This window comes from Mercenaria mercenaria, chromosome 16 (assembly GCF_021730395.1).
Source record: "Mercenaria mercenaria strain notata chromosome 16, MADL_Memer_1, whole genome shotgun sequence".
In the NCBI taxonomy this organism is placed as follows: domain Eukaryota; kingdom Metazoa; phylum Mollusca; class Bivalvia; order Venerida; family Veneridae; genus Mercenaria; species Mercenaria mercenaria.
In genome coordinates, this window is record NC_069376.1 from 72,593,939 (window position 1) to 72,609,502 (window position 15,564).

Genomic DNA, 15,564 nt, shown 5'->3' on the forward strand with positions numbered 1-15,564 from the left:
TCGGCTAAAACCCCATTCATTGTATAAAATACCACATCATATTGTTCATTCGCAAAAAAGAACAGTCGGTCAAAATGATCAATTAGCAGGTAAACGTTTCTCAAAGCTGTGCATAGAATTACGATAATGCTATAGCCTGTTGCAAATTACAATCATATTGCCATTACATACCTGTGACTTGCTGTTTTGTAGAATCAATTTGTAACCAACGGATCAATCTAGTAATGTTTATATTTCACCGATGTGTTTATATTTTGTTCGACGTTAGACGATTATCGCGCTACTGATCTGCTATACGAATTACAACTGCTTATTTCATACGTTAACAGACTGGCACCTGGACGTCTATTCTGTTAACACAGACAACCAGTCTAATCATATAGTAGTAAATTATACGGACAATTGGTTGTAAGAATTTTGTATGGAATGAGAAACAATATGTGAATGTGACTGAATATGTTACTCTTGTTCAACAAAAGTATGAATTATTTATAGGTAATAATGAACTGTTTATTAGATGGACAAATTTGGATTACAAAATTACAATGAAACTTAGTTGGTTTCCGGATATCAGATGTAATAATATGTTGTATATGAGATGAACAAATTTGGAATACAAGTAAAAAAAAATCATGTATATTATTTTGGATATAAAACCTAATTGTAGGTCACGGAAATAAATTGTTATATATGTAATATATTGGATAAGGGATGATATTAAATAGTGTTCAGGTAGGGTTTTCTTAAATTATTAGATATGAGAATGAATTACACGTACATTGTAATATACGCGGTATTTGATTTACAATTGTTAAACGTTTGTATGTAAATTTTGTTAAAATTGATTTTTTTTGAAATCTTGACTCTGGACACAGTTTTGCTTGGTCGCAAATAAACAATGTAGTTAAAAGTAGTGGTTCCGTGGTGACAATTTCAAATTACATATTCTCCGTGTACGGTTTCGGCAATTTCCGGATTTTACGGAAAGTCATATGCACGTTGAGATATATATTTACTTCCGATCAGACGGCATAACGAGAATACGTAAACACACGAAAATTGCCGAATGGCATTTCGGGTCGATTTCCGTAAATATAGTCTGGTTCCCTCCAACACTGTATTATTATCGTCTTTCAGAGATTAATTTTCAATAATTTTACAATTTGATAAGAAAATTAAATTTATTTTAGAACAATGCAAATAGTTATATGTACTGTGGTATATCTTAAATAATGCACTTTTATTGTAATACAAATATTAAAAAAGATTTCTTTGAAAACTTTGTACTTATACACTTTGTTACCATTCATTCTTATATTATATACATCAACAGTTTCTGTCTGGACCTTATACTTATCAACCTTTGATTTATTAATTAGGAAAGCTAATTATTATGTTTTAAATATTCATAACGTTCTAGAACTTAATGCCCTTTTTATGTCAATAATTTTAGTATGTTACTACGTTCCTTTAAGAGAAAATATTAGCTTTACCTTGGGGGAGTAACGCACCTCATAAATAAAGTATAAACTGTAACACGCAATTGTATCATTATTCATCCACTGCTAATGAATGGAAGCATGTGCTTTAACGAGAGTTATAAAACACCGACATAAACTTCACAGGAACATATTAGAAGAGTTAAGGTCGATACTAGTTCAGTTTTAATTGAAGGCCGACAAAATTAATGACCACAAAAAGTGATGACGTAATTCATGTATGTGTGAAATATTCAACTGATACTAATATACATATAACATTGACCGTTTGCATTTTTACTGAAAATCGACGTCATTTTCAAATGACACCTTTATCTAAGCAAAAGTCGTTCAATCGGGTTACAAGACGGTGGAAATTTACATATGTCAACAATTTTTGTTTTCTATTACTTTTATCTAGATAATTAATTTACGTAGTAGTCACAATGTATATATATATGTATTATTTAATTATAACAAATATTGCGTCAGCGTTTTAGCCTGACTTGGTACGGTAATGTCAATGTTATCATGAACTGGTATAGCAATGTCAGTGAAGCCATGAATTGATACGAAAGTGTCAATGGAATCATGAACTTGTATAGCAATGTCAATGATACGAAAGTGTCAATGTTACCATGAACTTGTATAGCAATGTCAATGAAGACATGAATTGATACGAAAGTGTCAATGTTATCATGAACTTGTATAGCAATGTCAATGATACGAAAGTCTCAATGGAATCATGAACTTGTATAGCAATGTCAATGATACGAAAGTCTCAATGTTATCATGAACTTGTATAGCAATGTCAATGATACGAAAGTGACAATGTTATCATGAACTTGTATAGCAATGTCAATGATACGAAAGTGTCAATGGTATCATGCACTTGTATAGCAATGTCAGTGATACGAAAGTGACAATGTTATCATGAACTTGTATAGCAATGTCAATGATACGAAAGTGACAATGTTATCATGAACTAGCATAAAATTGTCAATGATGTTCTAACTGGTCAGGATTCACTTGCGTTATCATGAACCGGTACGAATATGTCAGTGTTATCAAGAACTGGTACGGAAATGTCAATATTTTCATTAAGCTTACCACGATTTGGTACAGATCGTTATGCTTATCACAAATTGGCACAGACTTGTCTATATTACCTTTTGATCTATCCATAGCCACATGACACCTTTTATTACATAAAAACTCGCTTGTTTTTCTGCAAAACCAGTTATCCTGAAAATGTTCTGTAAAACCAAATATTACGACAAATTTCTGAAAATCAAATATTGAGACAAAATCCCTATTACAGCATGTCTTCAAAATATTTGCTTTTTGAAGTCTATCAAATCTACAAATTATCATAGCTCAGATGTTACCACCTTTCATATTTTTATGTATCTGACTTTTTTCTCGAACAGACAATTTGAGCATGTGTTTCTACATATGACGTTAGTTTCTACGTGGTTGATGCAGATACTGACTTATTTGAAAGGTGTTTACAAGACGGCCGACTGCTTCATTCAACCTTTGTTGGCAAATCTTATAAGCCTGATATTATGAAATCATAAAATGCCTGTATCTTCCTCAAACGTACTTGACAGTAGACAAACTGTAAACAACTGCAATCAAATCCCTCGATTGCATTAATAAATGACACATTCGTTGATTCGTTTTGATTCAATTAGCATGTTATGCATTGTAGCTTATATCTTATGCAAATACACTTGCAATCTTACGGCAGTTTCTTAATTTCATCAACAGCGTGCTTAGACAAATGTTACGGAAAGATATTGAGTAAAGAATGAATGCGGAATGCCTTTTATCTGAATAACTATCTATTTACCTGGAATTGTTTGTACTTGTACTGACTGGCAAGGGCTTAGTGTCTCACGGTTGGCAATACATTATTGTCTCTTGTAAAGCATTTTATGGAAAATTAATAGTGTAGACATAATACACTTTCTCTTTCTCTCCGAATTAAAACATTTTATTTTCTGTTCATACCTAGACAAGTCGATGAAAAGGTATGAAATAACACGCATAAAGACAGACAACCCGTTTTGTTCTAAATTTTAACGAAGGGTCGAATAGTCAATACAGGAAACTTGAAATCTTTATAAAACGACATTTTTTCACAATTATTTGGCAGGAAAAGACAAACCGACTATTTCTAACCATATTACACGCGTTTACAAACGTTACGATCTAATATGACCAGCCTGTAACCTGACCTATGTATTCAAGGTTAGAATATTACCCTGAAAATTGCTATGAGATTCTCTATGAATTTCACTTTATTTTTAAGCAACAATAATAATACTTTGTTGAACAGACTTTTATTAGATGACCTGTCTTTAAAAGAAGTGTATAGCAAATAAAAAAAACGAATACATAAAGAACAATTTTCCTTGTGCAGTAAAACTCAATATTTAAATTAAAAACTAGATCACAGGTGCTGTATTTAGAACATACTGGCTTCACATTCTTCTTAGAATATCTGGTATCAATTAAGTTTTATGCCTACAGTTTTTAACAAAGAAATTTAGCCAGTCGACTTCAGATTTGATATATTTTTGCTTCGTTTTTGAAAGGTGCACTCCGGATAGCATATGGAAAAGTTCTACAATGCGAGTTCAAATATCAATTGAGTTTACTTAGACATACGTTATAGAATGTTAGCTTGACAACTCGTTTTCTTTAGGTCATCAAAACTTACTAAAATATAAAAGATATAGTTTTTTTTCAGGAAATAAAGCAATACTTTCATACCGTAATTTCCAGTTGAAGACGTCAACACTAAATTTGCTGGGAATCAACATTTCAATAAAAAAAAATGGACCATATCTTGAAATTACCTGTTGATTTCTAATTCTTATTTACCTCATAATTTCATAAAGGTAAACACATGTATCATGATCAGCTAATTGCATTTCTTTATGAGTTAATTGGTTCACGATAGATCCATGCTAACGGTGTACCTTACAATGTGTAAGAGGGCTTGCTTTTCACAATATCTGACAGAATGACTTTACCTCTATAATAAGATATACTTAAATGTGGAACATAAAAGATCAAGTATATATCAAATATCGATCCATATGATAAACCAGAACGGTGCTTAACTTCAATCGATCATAATATAAATAACAAGATCGGGCAATTCAAACGCAATATGTTACCAGTCATTTTATATTCTTGTTGAAATAAATAAACATGTTATCGTGTCAGACAGATGCAGTATATTAACGTACACAAACAGCTTCCCTGCCAAATGCGTTTTCATACAAATTCTACATTTTTTGCAAAGCATAATTTTATAAATTTCGTGAAGTAAATTCTATGCACTCTCAAATACATATGATGGAAGACGAAAACCATCAAAGCAAAAGATAAAAGTAGAGCTTCTATGTATAATTGTCTTCAGGCGTACGACATTTATATGTGAAATGTAACCATATGTTCCATTGAATATTCGAAATCACCAAGGTATATTTGTAGGAAAAGGGAAAACTGTTTATTTGATACTTGCAGTTGTTTCACATTGAACACAATGCAGACAGAACTGTCACGTGATAAATGGTCATGGCTAAAGAAATTCTGTAGGTAAGCCTGTATTAGTTACTTACTAAGACCTACGTTATGAAAGAAGTTTATGTCCAGCATGGGCAATTTGTTTGTGCTTTCTTACCTATGTGCATAAAACCAGACAGGTTAAAATGTGCCGTCATTTCCATTCGAAAGCGCCAATACAAAATATGCATAAACAAGTCAACGTTTTTGCATCAATCCTTTTGAGACAATACAATATATGAAACTTTTCGTATGCACATCAGACTTGGGTGGGGGACATCTGATGTTTTCTCTGCTACTGAATATGTTGAATTCAAACAAAATGTGATAACGTTTCTCCCTCTTGCTAATTGTTAATAACATTCTAATAAAGTTTAGATTTCAACACGTGTATGTTTTAACGTCAGCGTAATAAGTCTTCAAATATAGACGTATACAAGAATCTCCTAAACTTGTTCTTAAATTTAATCGATTGTGTCAGTACACGTGAATGACAAAATTATGTTTTACAAGTGTTTCTTTAAGTTTTTCGTCTAAAATGTGTTTTGTTCATTCTGTTAGTTCTGACAACACAGGATTATTGAAATATATAACGACACTTCTAAATGTATGTGTGTCCTTATGAAATATTAACCACTGTACTGACTGGCAGGTGTGTAAGTGAAATATACAAGCATGGGCCATACTGACTGGCAGGTGTGTGTAAGTGAAATATACAAGCATGGGCCATACTGACTGGCAGGTGTGTGTAAGTGAAATATACAAGCATGGGCCATACTGACTGGCAGGTGTGTAAGTGAAATATACAAGCATGGGCCATACTGACTGGCAGGTGTGTGTAAGTGAAATATACAAGCATGGGCCATACTGACTGGCAGGTGTGTGTAAGTGAAATATACAAGCATGGGCCATACTGACTGGCAGGTGTGTAAGTGAAATATACAAGCATGGGCCATACTGACTGGCAGGTGTGTAAGTGAAATATACAAGCATGGGCCATACTGACTGGCAGGTGTGTAAGTGAAATATACAAGCATGGGCCATACTGACTGGCAGGTGTGTAAGTGAAATATACAAGCATGGGCCATACTGACTGGCAGGTGTGTCTAAGTGAAATATACAAGCACAGGCCTTACTGACTGGCAGGTGTGTCTAAGTGAAATATACAAGCACAGGCCATACTGACTGGCAGGTGTGTCTAAGTGAAATATACAAGCACAGGCCTTACTGACTGGCAGGTGTGTGTAAGTGAAATATACAAGCACAGGCCATACTGACTGGCAGGTGTGTAAGTGAAATATACAAGCATAGGCCATACTGACTGGCAGGTGTGTGTAAGTGAAATATACAAGCATAGGCCATACTGACTGGCAGGTGTCTAAGTGAAATATACAAGCATAGGCCATACTGACTGGCAGGTGTGTGGAAGTGAAATATACAAGCATAGGCCATACTGACTGGCAGGTGTGTGTAAGTGAAGTATACAAGCATAGGCCATACCGACTGGCAGGTGTGTGTAAGTGAAGTATACAAGCATAGGCCATACCGACTGGCAGGTGTGGAAGTGAAATATACAAGCATAGGCCATACCGACTGGCAGGTGTGGAAGTGAAATATACAAGCATAGGCCATACCGCCTGGCAGGTGTGTGGAAGTGAAATATACAAGCATAGGCCATACTGAGTGGCACGTGTGTGTAAGTGAATTATACAAGCATGGGCCATACTGAGTGGCAGGTGTGTGTAAGTGAAATATACAAGCATAGGCCATACTGACTGGCAGGTGTGTAAGTGAAATATACAAGCATGGGCCATACTGACTGGCAGGTGTGTAAGTGAAATATACAAGCATAGGCCATACTGACTGGCAGGTGTGTCTAAGTGAAATATACAAGCATAGGCCTTACTGACTGGCAGGTGTGTAAGTGAAATATACAAGCATAGGCCATACTGACTGGCAGGTGTGTAAGTGAAATATACAAGCATGGGCCATACTGACTGGCAGGTGTGTAAGTGAAATATACAAGCATGGGCCATACTGACTGGCAGGTGTGTAAGTGAAATATACAAGCATGGGCCATACTGACTGGCAGGTGTGTAAGTGAAATATACAAGCATAGGCCATACTGACTGGCAGGTGTGTCTAAGTGAAATATACAAGCATAGGCCTTACTGACTGGCAGGTGTGTAAGTGAAATATACAAGCATAGGCCATACTGACTGGCAGGTGTGTAAGTGAAATACAAGCATGGCTAACTGACTGGCAGTGTGTAAGTGAAATATACAAGCATGGCCATACTGACTGGCAGGTGTGTAAGTGAAATATACAAGCATGGGCCATACTGACTGGCAGGTGTGTAAGTGAAATATACAAGCATAGGCCATACTGACTGGCAGGTGTGTCTAAGTGAAATATACAAGCATAGGCCTTACTGACTGGCAGGTGTGTAAGTGAAATATACAAGCATAGGCCATACTGACTGGCAGGTGTGTGTAAGTGAAATATACAAGCATAGGCCATACTGACTGGCAGGTGTGTAAGTAAAATATACAAGCATAGGCCATACTGACTGGCAGGTGTGTGGAAGTGAAATATACAAGCATAGGCCATACTGACTGGCAGGTGTGTGGAAGTGAAATATACAAGCATAGGCCATACCGACTGGCAGGTGTGTGTAAGTGAAGTATACAAGCATAGGCCATACCGACTGGCAGGTGTGGAAGTGAAATATACAAGCATAGGCCATACCGACTGGCAGGTGTGTGGAAGTGAAATATACAAGCATAGGCCATACTGCTTGGCAGGTGTGTGGAAGTGAAATATACAAGCATAGGCCATACTGAGTGGCACGTGTGTGTAAGTGAATTATACAAGCATGGGCCATACTGACTGGCAGGTGTGTGTAAGTGAAATATACAAGCATAGGCCATTGATCAGTCTGACAATACAAAAAGCGTTTTCAAAACTTACGTTCTTCTCTTTTTTGCCATTAATATATTTATAACATGTTTGCTTTGATACAAAATAATTTTCAATAAAGACCTACATACATACTTTTTGTTTTACAAGAACATGCACATTTACGCCCCATTCTACTACAATGCCTAAAATCCCTTGATTTAATAGAGTTATCTTATTCGACACACAAATTGTGGTGTTATCACGTAGCGCGGGCAAAACTTTGTTCAATTTTGAGAAGACACTAGAAGGACAAGAAATGAACAAAAAAGAAAATGATTGTTTTTACATGTAAGAAAATGTCTTTTCTGCACACCAGACATGTAGCTAAGCCAGACATAAAATTGTGGCGTCTGGTGTTCCCTTGATGAAATTTCTTAAAACAGACTGAAAACAGTTATAACACATTCTACGAAATGATATACAGTTAAAGTTAATTAAAACCTACATGCTAGAATAGTAAATCGATTAACTTGGCAATATTATATGATGCATGAACTATAAATGTCAAATACTTCTATCATTTCATAAGCAACAGATGGTCTAGATCAGAATTCATATTTTCCCTGCACTGGTCGATAAAAGTGATGCATATTGCAGATCAGATGTTTATCCACTTGAAATGGTATTTATATTTGAATTCCTGCTGTGCGTCGTTGACAGACGTTTTGAGAGTGGAATTTAATCTATGGATTCATTCAGCTTCCAATTTGCCGCCATTTTTCCTCTCATTTTAAAGTCCCCCGACTGATACTTTTCATTGTCCGTCGATTTTATGACTGACATTTGGCTTTATGCAATATCCAACGACCATAACACAGTCATTGGTCTTTTTTTACGTGTAAATGCTTTAATATCGGTGGACACAAAAAAGATATTGTGCATCGTCCTTTGGAGAGGCACTTGCCATTTATAGCTTTAACTAAATTTTCGGAGGTTAACGTTTTTGTCGTTATATGAAGACAGTATATATACCTACAAATGTTTATGTTTATATATTGTCTTCATATAACGACAAAAATGTAAACCTCCGAAAATTTAGTGAAACATTGCACCCACCCTCTATAAAGAATAATGGAAAGTTAAAGGTAGTTAAAGCTATAAATGGCAAATGTAAATTTTGTAAGTTATCTAAATTTGACAATACTTCCTGATTAGAATACATTGAATACATCTAAGACCTTGTTGACTGTAATTGGGTTACGACCACGCCTCATATAACACCAGAGACTGGTTTCCAAAAAAAGTGGACTAGAGAGAGATTCAGATGAGTTTGAACCTTTTCATTATCATAGAACTAAAATGAAGGAGTACAAAATAACTTAAATGACCGTCAAAGTTCTGACCTTAAAAACTCATTTATGGAATGCAAATTGGACAAAACTAATTATCCGACTCGGAATATAAATATACGTTATTGACGTGGAATTCATAGTCATAATACTTGACCTGTACTCCAAACATTTATGTAGTATTTTGTGACAGTCTTGCAGTCTGAACATATGTTCTTAAAATATGATTAAATGTATAAGTTAAGCTTCATGAGTAATGTTTTTGTTTTGTTTTGTTTGTTTTAAAAATGTTGGTGTTGTAAAATTTTACATATTGTGATAATTCTCCCGTAGACCTACACACATGTATAACTATCTGCGAAACATCTTGTTCTTCTGAATGAATGAATGCTTGCAATATGGAAAGAGGCAGAGAAGCCAATGTAAGAATACCAAGTTCTCGTGCCATAGCGCGAGATTTCGATCTTTACGAGAGTATTCATGTTTCTTTTATACAGACTTAAATAGAGTTAGACATATATTACTATTTTGTGTGCTGATAAAATGCTCGTTATTCTCGTGTACTTGCCTCGCTAACAAAATCTGATTAACAGGGGATCTGTTTGATCACCATTGAAAATGAAAAATAGTCTGTAGCGATCACGTTCACTAGATCCATGTCCAATGTCAGATTTAGATAATGTTTATATGCAAGAAAAAAAATTGTGGTGAAGAAAGACAACTGTTTCTTGTGGGTTTTTTTTTCGGCGGGGGTGGGTCGTAATTTGAGGTTGTGGAGCTAAGATAGTCGGCAATTTCCGTTCGTGTTTTATTTCAGCTATCTTCGGTCATTAGAGTCGCTCATACGAACACGTGGAAAACACACTGCCGATTGTCATTTACAGGTCCACTATCATTATAGGAGATATTTGACTCTTTATTTTAGCGCGGCACCACCTTATGTTAAAATCGGGTAAATATTCGAAGGTTTTTTTTTTTTTGAAAATGTTACATAAGTTACATAAACTGTTATTCATAGTTTACAGAAACTTTCTCTTTGGAAAGTATAAGCCACTTCTAGCTAAACGACTTGGCTTGTAATTTATTTTTACGGTGGAATGTCCTTACACAATGCTCATATAATTATCAATTTTCTCGATTTTTACGACTTTCTAGCACTTCTTCTACAAAACAGTTTTAGCAAGAGCAAAAAAAAAAAAAAAATGATATACCTATTATGTAAAGAGTTATGCATTTTCAAGGGTTCTATTACAGTAAAAAAAAGTTTCTTGACTTGTGAAAGGTCGTACTTTTGAGAGTTTTCCCTGGTGAACATCCTCGCTTCTGGAAGCTCTTTCTCGTTTCAAAACTGTTTTGTCTAGTCGATTTGTCATATCAGTTTGAACCTATTTGTGAGAGTATTGAAATTAGATTATGATCACTTTCTTTTGAAAATGACAATATATGTAAAATATTTAGTAGTCTGTCCCTTTGTCAAAGTAATTTTATGGTAAAAATTCTGTCCGTCAGGTGGAGCTTCGAACGGTAATACCGTACCACTTTTTGGCTGTGTTGACTTACGATACAGTCATTGCAACAATTTTTTACGTCTATCAATAACAAATACTGACGGAATTATTCTACATTTCTCCAGATATTAGTGCTAATAGCTCCTCTTTGATAAATCACTTTTATATTCCTGTGTAATTGCGAGGATCAATTTATTCACGAATCGCATTTATTTCATTCATTTTCTTATTTCATGATGAATGATTCTGGCATGAATCAGGAACAAATGTTTTCGGAAATAAGTCTATACAAGATAAAAACATGCTTGCAGTCAAGATCGATTTTAGTTTCTTATTCATCAAATGTACATATTTAACGATCACGCTCTATGTTAAGGATTGGTGTTTATTTGAACAGGCCGTAATTACTTATATTACATATATTTTAGGTTAAAACTCACACACGCTAAAAAGATAATAAAATAGAGTTATGCTATATATAAATCATTTTATATAGCAGATTAAAATTAACAAAAAAGGAGTTTTATCTAAGTGTATTTCTTCGAGAGCCGGTATGTAACAGGAAGCGCTGTCGCGAAAACATGTGACAAATCGAAATTCCCACACAATGGAATATAGACTAATTTGCTTAGTTGATGGTAAATTCGGTACAAATGTAAAATCAACTTTTTTATTTTTGTTTTGTCGACTTTCCCATGATGTCTTCAAGTAACAAGTAAAGTTAGTAAATTCAGGAGAACCACGTACACACACCAGCCAAGTAAAACTGATAATTATGTGCCTATCATTCAAAGATAAAAACTGTTTTTGTAATTATCAGAATTCGATTTTTGTCCGATATTTCACCTGTTTTTCTCTAAGAACAATCCGTCACACCTTGACAGGTAGCAGATAGAAATATTTTCACTCACGAGGCTAAGCATAGCTAGACCGAAAACGGTCCCAAGTGTCGGACCTATAAACAGAAAGGTCCACAGCAAAAACAAACTTGTCTATGGAATTGCTAGAATTTGCTTGATATACTGATTGGTTAGAAAATGATTGCTTGCATATAATTAAAATGTCTATTAAGGTTTAGGAGTATATCACCAAAACACAGAAATATTTTATGAACGAACAACACCGTTACCAATATTTTACCTGACCATTACATGTTCTGCCGTACTGTCCCGTACTAAAAATATTCTGAAAAAGTTGTCCCACTTTGAAAATGAATGCCATTTGTAAAGAAATAAAAATAAACAATCGCTGAAAACTGTGTTCCACTTAGTTATGTGAAATTTCAACACTCGCACTCAATTACAAATGCATCAAAACAAACATGTGTAACAGTTCCTTGAAAATGGTGAGTTTTTAAAAGCGCTTGACTGTCTGGAAGTGGGGCCTGTTTAAATAGTTCTTTTTTTCGGAATTCAATGCTTATATCAGTATACTGAAACTTGTTTTGTAGAGTAATATAAGTAATATACACGCTATCATTACAAAAACAACAAAACAAGTGTCAATATACTAAAATAAACATTGAATTCCGAAAAAAAAGACTTCCTAAATGAGACCCACTTCCGGGCAGTCAAACGCGTTCAAAAACTCACCATTTTCAAAGAACTGTTACACATGTTAGTTTTGATTCATTTGCAAACACATACACATGCGAGTGTTGAAATTTTACATAATTAAGTGGAACACAGTTTTCAGCAATTGTTCATTTTTAATTCTTTACAAATGGCATTCATTTTCAAAGGGGGACAACTTTTTCAGAATATTTTCAGTACGGGACAGTACGGCAGAACATGTAATGGTTAAGTAAAATATTGGTAACGATGTTATTCGTTTATAAAATATTTCTGTGTTTTGGTGATATACTCCTAAATCTTAATTCAAGCAGTTTTATTGTATTTAGTTCAGACGTTCACACATCGATGAACGTTTTAGCATTTCAGTGTTGCGTCACAACTTTAATATTCGAAAAAAAAAAAAAAACAACAACAACAACGATAAGTTCCTTATTTCGGAACAAAATATATAAGTGAGAACACTTTTTTTCTTGATTAGATCTTTATAAGATTATTTCTGTATGATTATCTATACGGTTACATTTTAGTATTTGACAATGTTGTCAAATGTTCTTTTTTACAAAGTCCATGCTCTTGAAAAACGCAATGCACAATAGGTCTACATCTTTTCAGGTCTCAAGTCATGAGTTACATTCGTTCACTTTTTCAACTACTCTTCACAAAAATTCTGATAAAAGCATTTGACTGCACTGGTTCGAATTTAGCAACATTAGACCTTCAGAAATGAGCGGGTACGTACCTCTCTGCACCAGAGTAACCAACTTCTAAATCCAGCATTATTTTCATTTCCGTTGATCGCAACGCATCTTTCATGATCCATAAATAAGGTTGATAAAGGATCTGGCCAATTTCAGCAATTCTTGTTAAACATTGTCTGAAGTATTTATCAAACGAATTATTTTCTTTTACGATAAATTTGTCTGTATTTATCTTCCGAATCAATTATCCCGGTACCTTTATCGTCGATATGAACGGGATATATCTTGCAGCGCTAATCAAGTGCATCCCTGTGAACTAGAAGCAGGTCTGCTTGTTTGTTTAATGATTTATCTTGACAGGGTTTACCCTCCAAATTGAACCAAACACTTTGGTGTGATTAATGAAAGCTTCGCGTTGGTTCTCTTTCAGTAAGTTATAAGAAAACAACGCCTAAAATATTACATTTTGTCTTTCGTGTAATTAGAAAAAGAACATTGCTGCCGTCTTTGCATCATGTACACATTAAACACATGCAAATGTCCTGTTACAATTTGAGACAAACCAGCTGGTTACCGATCTTAAAATAGACTATTCGTTTTGTGCGCTTTTTCTACTAATTTCTCCTAAACATGCAACATTTAAAAAAATTCATTATTTTAACAATTTTTTAATGCCAGAGTTTTTTCACCAAGTTTCATAAATTCTCTGATATTTTTATTTACAAAAGACATAAACTACCAAGGTAGTTGGGCGCTATTGGATTTCAAACTGGACGCCAAGGGACGTTGACAATATGGTGACTGTGTTGACGTATCATATTTTGTGGCGGGGTTTAATTGCCGTGGGTTGGCTTTTCTGGCCATAACGCATGATGTAAAATTTGCAAATTAACATGTAAATTCCACGAAAAGAGCTTATTCAATTTGCATGTGATTCTACACATAATCCCAGAAAAAACAATCAGTCCAGAAATAAAAACCTGCGAAACCTAAGTCGGTTCAGTAATTTAACGTTAACTGTATCTTAAAAGTAAAACAGTAAAAAATAAAATTAAGTTTAAAGCTAAAACCAAGAAAACGCACGCGCGCACGCACACAAGAAACAAACTACTCTATTTCGAAACTGGCACTCTTTCTTACCCCCTTTTACAAGTGCTACCTGCCATCCACATGTTATCAAGGTACAGCTTAATACACTGTGTTACATGTTCAAAGAAATTCGGATCTCAACTAATAAACATGACAGATGATATGCTGTTGGCATCGCTGTCAGAAAATAAAAATGTGTGTTCCTGTTGTAACGATGCGATCAAATCATTAAAAATGTACAACTGCTAAAACAAAAATCAACATTTTTATCGTCATCAAATAGAGCGTATCAAACGTAACTTAAAACGGTAAGTCCTACCCAGGACAGCCTATATAAGCTTAGAATTTCTTCAGGTTATTATTGTGTTACATCTTCTTCGAACAAGTTGAAAATATGCCACATGTTCAATTACAAGGAGCCGTCTGATATCAGACAAAATATACACCTTAACTGAGATACCAAGGTAGAAAAAATAAAATGAAAATGAAAATACAACTTATGTAAAGGGAGTATCATTCCGGTTATTTAGTACAGGTATTAAAGCCTAAGCATCTGTCAATCATTATAAAGAAAAACATTTTTTTATCTGCCATGCTGTGATATTAATCCAGTCTGCAATTTGCTGTCATGTAAATGCACTTAGCTGCGTTTCATTCCGACATTAAACCCCATTGTTTTATTGTGTACAACAAACAATCAGCTAATCATTATATCATAAAGAAATGTAAACATTGTACAGCCATCAGATCAGAATTAAATATATTTCTTGTAAATTTGGTTTACATAAACTTTGAATGGAGAGAGAGAAAACAAGACACGTTTGTATAATAACTGAGTTCAAAGAGAAATAATCTATTTTTTCTAGTTTAATTCAAACGTGTTTAGACATAAGATCATAATTTATAAAATTCTAATTGTAAAATGCTCATCAATAAACATATGAACAATGTTCAATTGTATTTAATTCATGATATTTGTTACACCTACATTTTTCTAACAGACTTCAATGGAAAAGCATGCAAAATGCCAACTTTTATATCTGGTGATTTTATCCTTCCAGGTAAATAACTTGATGCCTGTATTTGCTGTACACAAACCAATTAAAATGTCTTTTAAGATGTCTTATAACTAGTGTGTGTATAAGATGGTTTGCAGGTGTTTAACCATGAAATTCTCGTGCAAATAACTGTAGTTTTCTTTTTGTAATGCATAATATTATATAACTATTACAGAAATATATCTAGAAATCTGCACCAATGTCATTAACCCGTAGACTTTAACAGAAAATAAGTTCCAGTTTACCATTCGTGTTGTGCAGGAATGATATGTAATTCGAAACTGCATATGATAATAGAAAAGAAATAATAATAATAATAATAATAAC

At 34.2% G+C, this 15,564-nt stretch overlaps 1 protein-coding gene across 25 annotated transcripts in view; it reads left to right on the forward strand.

Moving 5' to 3' along the window:
- LOC123541437 (potassium voltage-gated channel protein Shaw-like) overlaps nt 1-15,564 on the forward strand; it is a 159,650-nt gene that overhangs the window by 68,565 nt on the left and 75,521 nt on the right. Inside the window, exon 1 of one of the 25 annotated variants that reach the window (XM_045326905.2) lies at nt 172-732. The exons of 23 other annotated variants lie outside the window; for them this stretch is intronic. The gene's annotated coding sequence lies outside the window, so the exon portion shown is untranslated. Of the gene's footprint in view, nt 1-171; nt 733-15,564 lie in introns of those variants that run through there. One more of the 25 variants, XM_045326908.2, reaches the window with a different exon arrangement.